The sequence below is a fragment of the Myotis yumanensis genome, unplaced genomic scaffold, assembly GCF_028538775.1.
Source record: "Myotis yumanensis isolate MYYU_CA2020_CCGP unplaced genomic scaffold, mMyoYum1.0.hap1 SCAF_2, whole genome shotgun sequence".
NCBI classification, from domain to species: Eukaryota; Metazoa; Chordata; class Mammalia; order Chiroptera; family Vespertilionidae; genus Myotis; species Myotis yumanensis.
The window spans coordinates 57,598,816-57,607,730 of record NW_027223753.1 but is presented as its reverse complement, the minus strand read 5'-3'; positions in this window follow the sequence as shown (position 1 = coordinate 57,607,730).

The following is an 8,915-nucleotide window of genomic DNA, read 5'->3' as shown; positions in this document are numbered from 1 at the left end:
TTCTAAGATGACTGCACCATTTTGCATTTCCACCAGCAATACATCAAGGTGCTAATTTATCCACATCCTCACTTGTGTATATTGCACCCATTAGAGTGGGTGTAAAGTGGTATTTTGTGGTTTTAATTTCTATTTCCCTAATGACTACTATTGAGCATATTCTCATGGGCTTATTAGCCATTCATACGTCTTCTTTGGAGAAATGTCTAATTCAATTCATTTGTCCATTTTTAAATTAAATTATCTTTTTATTATTGAACTAGAGGCCTGGTGCACAAAATTCGTGCACGGGGGCCGGGGAAGGGTTTAGGTCCCTCAGCCTGGCCTACACCTTCTCACAATCCGGGACCCTTCAAAGGATGTCTGACTGCTGGCAGTTGGACATCCCTGTTACAATCCAGGACTGCTGGCTCCTAACCGCTCGCCTGCCTGCCTGATCGCCCCTAACCACCTCTGCCTCGGCCCCTGCTGCAGCAGCTTCGTCCAGAAGGACGTCCAGAATGATGTCTGGAAGGTCATTCGGCTATCTGGTCTAATTAGCACATAATGCTTTTATTATCATAGATTGTAAAAGTTATTTTTCTAGTCTGTATACAAGTACCTCATCAAATACACGATTTTCAAATTTTCTCCCATGTGTGGGTTATATTTTCAATATCTGATGATGTCCTTTGAAGCACAATGAAGCATATACACACTACACACAAATACACACACACAGACACACACACACGAAAACATGTACATGAATGTTCAAAGTACTATTATTCATAATAGCCAAAAAGTAAAAAGAACCCAAATGTCCTTCCATCATTGAGTTAATAAATAAAATGTGGTACATGCATACAATGGAATATTATTTGGCAATAAAAAATTGCAACATTGATGAATCTCAAAAATATTACACTTAGTGAAAGAAACAAATCAAAAGAGGCCACATATTGTATCATCGTAGATATTTAAAATGTTCACAAGGGCGCCCTTTTAGATTTGTGAAGCCACAATCCTCTCTGTGATTATAAAGTGTCTGAAATCAGCAAATATATATGGAGACAAAATATAAATTAGTGGCTGCCTAGAGTTGGGAGGTGAAGGTAGAAAGTGAGAAGGGGTAATGAGGAGTTGCTGCCAATGAAAACAAGGTTTCTTTAAGGAAGTTGAGACTACCACCTGACCATATTGGATTCCTCGTTCCGATAAATGAACAGGAAATGCAGATAATCAGAGTGAATGATCTTAGCTTATCAAAACAAAAATGGTTTGCTACTATAAAATGGCAGCAGGAAAGAGTATATCTAAAAGGCAGGAATTTTAGACATACCATCTGGAGTACCATCTTAGTAGTTGCAATACCTGTGATTTAAGACAATAGAAAACTACAACTCAGTGCAGAGAGGACTGCTGATGGCCCAGACCCTTCATTTAGGAAGATTTGGGTCACCCAACAGACAAAGAAATATGCCCAGCTGAAATGCTATAAATTATTTTTTTAATATATTTTATTGATTTTTTTTTAAAGAGAGGAAGGGAGAGAGATAGAGAGTTAGAAAGATCGATGAGAGAGAAACATCAATCAGCTGCCTCCTGCACAACCCGTACTGGGGATGTGCCCGCAACCAAGGTACATGCCCTTGACCGGAATCGAACCTGGGACCTTTCAGTCTGCAGGTTGATGCTCTATCCACTGAGCCAAACTGGTTTCAGCTATAAATTATTTTTGTTTATATTTTTCCCTTTCCCATTTCCCTATTATGGAACATGCAATGTCTTAGTGGTGATTAATTTTATATTGTAGTATTTGAGCTACAGGCTATCAAAAGGGAAGTGTAACTCAGATAAGAGGAGGAGTGAACATCATCTAAGGGTGGATACAGTGGGACTTTGTGTATACTCCATTGGGGAGAAGAAAGCATACTTTGGGTTTTATAGGGAATGACCACATTATGTTAGCTGGAAGAACAATTTTACTATTGAATTTTTTTTGGATTCTAAATGTGGTCAAATGAGGTATAGATGCCAAGTTAATAAGACGTAAACTGTGTTGGATTGTGCTGTTATTGATTTGGTTAAAATGTAAATTAAAACTCCCAGAATCCTTTTCCCAGCATAGAATGGGAAAGGAAACGTGTGTGAGAATTTGAAGGTAGAAGAGAAGCAGGAGTTACTATTCTTGGAAGTTCATCACAGACACAGTGAGGGATATTTGCAGAGGTGCACATCATATAAATCTCTCTCATCCACTCCTCATTCAGTTTGCCTTCAAACTACTGGCCCTGCTGACCAGCTGCAGCCCCAGGCCTAACACCAGAATCTTGGCTGTGGGCCTACAGAGGCAACTGTTTCCAATAGATCTCACCACAAGCTCCCACTTTGAGATCCCACTCCAACAGCTGAATGTACTGGCCTCTTGGATGTTTTTTGCAAGCTGTGACTTCTCTACCCACTCCAATGCTTCAGAAAGACTGGTTAGTGATTTATTTTGTGGTTCTCTAACTCCCTTTTCAGACCTTCACTTCCTTAGCTTTCCCATATTTGTGTGTCTAATTCCTAAAATAAAACCCTTATTCCTATAATATTAATAGTGGTTTGGCTTCCCAGATAAACCCCGACTAAAGCCTAAATTGATCCTGTTTCTAGCCACAGGGCCTAACGGCTCACAAGGAATTCCAGGAATTATGTTGGGTGGGGTAAGGACCCAGTTTTGTGTAGCTCTAACCTAGCTATTCCAGCTCTGTGCTCCGTTAGCTTGTTTGAAAACATATTAAGACCCACATTTACGTTATCACATTTACCTCCATTCCCATAAGAATGTGCCTGTCAATCCACAATCACCTTTGGGGAGAGCATGCATTTTTGCCCAGTATTTTATGCCAATGAAAGATTCATGCCTAGAATGTCATAAGAAGTTCTATACACTCTTTGATTGAAGTTCTGGACACTGTCATTAAAAATTCTGCACACTGTCATTAAAAGTTCTAGACACCATCATTCAAAATTCTACTTTGGGGGCTTAGATTGATCCACTTGGTTTATATCTTCTACATTTATAAACTCCAATTTGTTAATCCTCTGAAAGTACACCCTCTAAAAAATGTTAAAGTGAATTAGCATTAATCCTATCTAATAATAGACAAACATGGTAATTGACCGTACCTTCGCTACGTCTCACATTGGCTAATCAGCGCAATATGCAATTTAACCCAACCAAGATGGCGGCCAGCAGGAGGCTTGCTTGCTCCAGTGATGGAGGAAGCAAAGGTTCTCCACCTGCTGTGGAGCAGCTCTGAGCTCCGAAAGCAACAAAGTTTCAATTATAGAAGCTAAACAAACCCCAGATACCTGCTTTCATCAGGCCATGGCCTCAGAGCTGGAGCGAGCAGGAGCCCAGCTCTCAGCTCCAGTGACGGCTCCAGTGATGGCCTCCCTATAGAAGGTAAATAAATCCCAGAAGAAAAAAGAAAAAAAGGAGAGGCTGGGAGCTTCAGTCGCTGACCAGCCTGAAAACAGCCCACAGACCCTCACCCAGACTGGCCAGGCACCCCAATGGGGACCCCTACCCTGAAGGGGGTGTGACCAGCTGCAAACAGCCATCAGCCCCTCACCCAGGCTGGCCAGGCACCCCAGCAGGACCCCCACCCTGATCCAGGACACCCTTTAGGGCAAACCAGCCGACCCCTAACCATGGACCAGTTCTCTATCTTATATAGTATAAGGGTAATATGCAAACTAACCCTAACAGCAGAAAGACTGGGAATGACTGGTCACTATGACACACACTGACCACCATGGGGCAGACGCTCAATGCAGGAGCTGCCCTCTGGTGGTCAGTGTGCGCCCACATAGGGGAGCTTGGCTCAGCCACAAGTCAGGCTGATGGCTGCCAGTACAGCAGTGGTGGTGGGAGCCTCTCCTGCCTTCTCAGCAGCGCTAAGAATGTCTGACTGCAGCTTAGGTCTGCTCCCCACTGGCAAGTGGACATCCCCCAAGGGTTGCCGGGCTGCCAGAGGGATGTCTAATTGCCAGCTTAGGCCCAATCCCCCAGGGAGCAGGCCTAAGCCAGCAGGTGGTCATCCCCCGAGGGGTCCCAGACTGCGAGAGGGCACAGGCCGGGCTGAGGGACACTTTCTTCCCCCCCACTCCAGTGCACAAATTTTTGTGCACCGGGCCTCTAGTACAAATATAATTTTATGAGCCATATTTTAACTACCAAAGCAATTATCACCTGAAGAATGAGATAATGGTAATAGATTTATTACATCTTGTATTTGAACGTGTTTAAGCACTGAAATCCAAACTCATTTCTAAAGGTCTCTAAATTAACTTCTATCAAGTCAGTAACAGTTTTATGACTTGGAATAAATACTAATTAATTGTTAGAGTGCTTATCTGATTTTGTCTCATTTATTTAAAAATAATGTCATGAACTTGAAACCATAAATATTAATAGCAGGAAATCCTGACATAAAATGTGTCTTTAAAACAAATGGCTCTGGAAGAGGAATAGAAGTCTTCATGTTCTCACAATTTAATATGCTAGAAGTTCCTTTCTCTTCTTAAGACTTGTGGCAGCCCTGTGGTGTTAAGGAAGCTAAGATAAGAAACAAATAGGTTGGTTTCTATTCTTCTAGCAATCTAATGGTGTGCAAAGTCGGAGGTAATGCACAGGAGTGGGTAATGGGGAAGAGGCTGAGACCAGTGGACATCATTTGGGATGACCTGTGGATGTATTTCCAGGATACAAGAGGAGTTCATAGTCAAGAGCAGCCAAAATCCCATTTGGGAAGATGGCATTATAGGCTAACTCAAAACTGAAGCAAGGAAAGAGGTTGTTGTCCTCAATAATCAAAAGAAAAGCATGGTAAAATAAGAAGTGTTAGATTAAAGTGATTTGGGATTTTTGTCTTTAAACAGAATTTGTCCATTTTATGTGACATTTGAAGAGTGAGGAAGAAAAGGGCAAACATGGATGTTTAAGAAAACCATACTGGATTGCCCTGGACTAACCTGGACTGGCCTGTGGAGACATTCTCCAAATTTTGTGCTCATTATTCCTGCCTGGACTCATATTCAAGTCTTGGAAGCATTTCTGTGTATAAACTACACCACACAGCTATCTCAGTTCACAAAAATTTCTGGCTTGGGATTTCAGTATGCATTTCATTTAGTGAGTATTTGGGACTTGCTATAACTCACCAAACTGAATTACATCAGAAGGTTGAAGATCTGGTGAGTGGAAAATTGTTAGGTTCCCTGCCTTTGTCAAGACCAATGTGAATAGTGCTGTGAGGTTCCCTCCTACAAGAAGTTAGCAAGAACCTGATGAGGGCTTTCTCTCCTATTTCTAATTACAGTTCAAAGCAAAAGTCACTATACTGCTCACATGGAAGGCATTCAACACACAAATGTTGAATGATTAGCGAATGACCACACACAAAAACTGAGATTCTAAGGTAACTGGGGAAAACAACAACAACAAAACAAAACGAAAACTGGCAATTGCTATATTAATCTTTGATATTGTGTTTCTGGAGGAATTGAAGATTTACTGCATCATAAAGGACTTGAAGGATGAAGAGGTAGTGATTTCCTTAATCTCCCCATTCAGCTCATCTATTTAGCCTCTACAGAGGGCAGATATATACTGGGAAATAACAGTGGATTTTATTAATCAGATAGTGTCTCCAAATTCTATTGCTGTTCCAGATATTGTTTCTTTATGGAAGCAAATCAACACATCCTCCTGGTATGCAGCTATTGATCTGTCCTTTCTTTTTTCTCTAAGCCTGTTTATAAAGACCATCAGAAGCAGTTTTTGGGGGATGAGGGGGGTAAAATGGATGAAGGTGGTCAAAAAGTACAAACTTACAATTTTAAAATAAGTCATGGGATGTTATGTACAGCATGGTGAGTATAGTTAATGACACTGTATTTTATTTTTGAAAATTGGTAAGGGAGTGAATCTTAAAAGTTCTTGTCAAAAGAAAAGAAAGTATAACTATGTATGGTAGTGAATGTTAACCAGACTTATTATGGTGATCATTTCATAATATAATAATTAGGTGAGCAAGAGGACCCATTCTGAGGATCTCAGGCAATCTCTTGCCTCCACTGAGCACATGAAAAAAGAGATGAAAGTTTGTATGGGCCTTTTTGTTTTGTGCTTATTTGAATTTTTTTCTTGAATAGTCATGTCTGAAGTATGACTATATTGTTAACATTCAAAAATCAGCTTTTATTTTAGAAATTTTATCATATCTTTTCTTGTGGCTGAGTAGCATTCTATTGTATATATGTACCACATCTTCTTTATCTAGTCTTCTGTCTAAGGACACTTTGGTTGTTTCCACGTCTTGGCCTCCATGAGTAACGCTGCATATATATATGGATGAATATACCTTTGCGAATAAATGTTTTCGAGTTTTTCAGGTAGATACCCAGAAGAGGATTTGCCGGGTCATATGGTAACTATATTATTAATTTTTTGAGAAGCCTCCATAGTGGCTGTACCAGTTTACATTGCCACCTACAGTGAATGAGATTTCCTTTTTCTCTCCAACCTCTCCAACACTTGTTATTACTTGTCTCATTGATAATAACCATTCTAACAAATGAGAGGTGGCACCTCATTGTAGTTTTGATTTGCATTTCCCTATTAGCTAGTGAAGTTTTCATATATCTGTTGACCATTTGTATGTCTTCTTGGGAGAAGCATCTGTTTTTAACTTCCTTCTGGCTCTATTTAAAGCTATAAATTTCCCTCAACATTAATGCTTCTTCACAACTAACATGCAGATTTTTCATTATCATTCAGTCCTAAGTATTCTTCATTTCCTTTATGGTTTCCTTCCTTATCCAATAATTATCTTTTACTATATAGTTTCCAAACATACGGTGGATCTTTTCATTTGTTTGTTTGTTTGTTTGTTTGTTTATTTGAGCTATCCTTTTGATAATAATTTCTCATTTTATTGCATTGAGATCAGAGAACATAGCTACAATCATTCATTTGGTATTTGTTAAAATATCATGTATGGTCTGGTTGAGGTTACATTTTTGTAATGTTCTTGATTGCTCAAGAATATGTACTCTTGCCCTAGCTAGTTTGGCTCAGTGGATAGAGCATTGGCCTGTGGACTGGAGGGTCCTGGGTTCAATTCTTGTCAAGAGCACATGCCCAGGTTTCAAGCTTGATCCCCAGTGGGGAGCTTGCAGGAGACAGCCAGTCAATGGTTCTCTCTCATTATTGATGTTTCTATCTCGCTTTCCCTCTCCCTTCCTCTCTGAAATCAATAAAAACATATTTTTAAAAAAGAATATGTACTCTTAATAAAGTGTATAGTCTTCATATCTAAAGCAATAAGCTTATTAATTGCATTTTCTAATATATCAAGATTTTCTTTTTTTCTTTTTTGACTGCTTTATCTATTGGTTTCCAAAAGGAGTGTATTAAAATATTCAATTCCAATTGTTGATTTATTTCCCTAAAGTTCTGCCATTTACTATTCTCTCTATATATTTTTTTCCCTTGGTTTTTATTGATTTTCAGAAAGAAAGAAAGGAAGAAAGAAAGAAAGAAAGAGAGAGAGAGAGAGAGAGAGAGAGAGAGAGAGAGAGAGAGAGAGAGAAAGAAAGAAAGAAAGAAAGAAAGAAAGAAAGAAAGAAAGAAAGAAAGAAAGAAAGAAAGAAAGAAAGAAAGAAAGAGAAACATAGTTTGGTTGCCTCCCATACTCTCCCCAACCAGGGATTAACCTAGATATGTGCCCTGACCAGAAATCAAACCTGCAACCTTTTGGTGAACAGGATGATGTTCCAACCAACTGAGCCCCTCAGCCAGGGCTCTATACATTTTGACATGGCATTTTAAGTACATATGTGTTCATGATAGTTATATCTTCTTGTTCTAATTTCCCTTTTCCCTATATGTAAAGTATATTATTAGGAACATGGTATTTTATTACCATAAATTCTATTTTGTCAGTTATTAACCTACTAACCCCACCTTTATTCTGACCTATGGTTAACTGGTCTATCTTTTTTCATTCTCTTATCTTTCTGTGTCTTTTTTTAAGTGTGTCTGATGAAGATTATATATTCTTGAAACTTGTTTTCTTGATCCAATATGAGATTATAGGTTTTTAATTGATGAGCTTAAATCATTTGTATTTTATATTTATGTATATTTCAGCCACCTTATTTCATATTTTCCATTATTTTTTTTTCTCTTTTATGATTTCCATTTAGATAGAACTACTTTTCTTCTGTTGGTTTAAAAGGAAAACATTCTATTTTTGTGCCTATAGTAGGTGCTCTTAATGGAATACTTAATTATTTATCCATATTGATTTCTTAAAGTTATCAACATGGATACCTTTCCCCATCAACAAAGATCTTTTGGCATCCGCTGATGTCCCTTTAATTCCCTATACACAGCCCATTATTAATATTTAGATGTTCTGGTCACTCTCTTTGCACTTTCCTTTTTTGATCTCTTTGACACTGGATTTTATTTTTTTACAGTAAACTTATATGCTATTTTATTAACCTTAAACCCCAAATCTCTTCTGACTGATGACTTTCTCCAATATTATTTGGTGGTAGTTTATATGACGAAGCCTTGCAGGCCTACAGTATTTTTTATTATATTGCCCCATTTGAATGACAATTTAGCTGGATTTTTAAAAATTCTAGTTCAGTTACTTTTCTCCAACACCTTAAAAATATTACTTCAATGTTTTCTTATATCTAATATTGGTGCTAAGAAATGTAGTGTCAATCTGGTTCATTTTCTTTGGTGGGGAATCTCTTTTTGGAAGCTTTTAGAAATGTTTCTTTGTCTTCAATGTTCCTAAATTTTGCTATTAAATTTCTAGGTGTAGATATTTCCTTCTCTCTCCTTTTGATCCTGTGTGAACTCT